The sequence below is a fragment of the Artibeus jamaicensis genome, unplaced genomic scaffold (genome assembly GCF_021234435.1).
Source record: "Artibeus jamaicensis isolate MK-2021 breed Jamaican fruit bat unplaced genomic scaffold, CSHL_Jam_final contig_760, whole genome shotgun sequence".
Taxonomy (NCBI): Eukaryota; Metazoa; Chordata; class Mammalia; order Chiroptera; family Phyllostomidae; genus Artibeus; species Artibeus jamaicensis.
This window is the reverse complement of record NW_026521955.1, coordinates 3040130-3040826: the sequence shown is the minus strand read 5'-3', so window position 1 is coordinate 3040826 and position 697 is coordinate 3040130. Positions and strand designations below refer to the sequence as shown.

General features: G+C 38.5%; 1 non-coding gene across 1 annotated transcript; it reads left to right on the top strand.

Annotated features, from left to right (window-relative positions):
- The first annotated feature begins 215 nt into the window (after positions 1–215).
- On the top strand, positions 216–379 carry LOC119064176 (U1 spliceosomal RNA). The gene has a single exon (XR_005085337.2). It is a non-coding gene; the product is annotated as a U1 spliceosomal RNA (small nuclear RNA).
- The last annotated feature ends 318 nt before the right edge of the window (positions 380–697 follow it).

The following is a 697-nucleotide window of genomic DNA, read 5'->3' as shown; positions in this document are numbered from 1 at the left end:
CTTCAATCGAGTATTGGCAACAACTTGACAAACTTTCCTTTCCTCTCACTTCTTTTTTGATTTGACATATGAAGAAAAAACATCTTTTTACTTGATTTAAACAAGAATTGATTTCTTTTTCTTTATAATTGAAAAATTGAAATGAGTTTTATTTGGGCTCATACTATTTATTAATTCACAAGCTTATTCATTTAGTCATTTTAAAACTTAATATTATATTTACCTGGCAGGGGAGATACCATGATCACAAAGGTGGTTTTCCCAGGGCGAGGCTTATCCATTGCACTCCGGATGTGCTGACCCCTGCGATTTCCCCAAATGTGGGAAACTCGACTGCATAATTTGTGGTAGTGGGGGACTGCGTTCACACTCTTCCCCTGACCAAAAAATAAACCCAAACTTAATATTAAGCATCTACTTGCAAGAATTGGATCTGAAGGATATTAAACCCTCACCGACAATGAGACCCAAAGTTCTAAGCGTAGCCACTACCCAGCAGATGCTTATCATCTCTTTGAGGACACAGAGCATCCTGCATTCTGATGACTAAGAGAGCTACTAAGTCATGATAAGAAGTAGTATTAGCATGTGCTACAGTAGTTCAGAGGGGAAATTAACATGTATTTGGTGTGAGAAAGAGACAAGTATCCTTGACAGCCAGGAGCTTCCAGGTACTATCAGTTGGACAGCTTTGGAA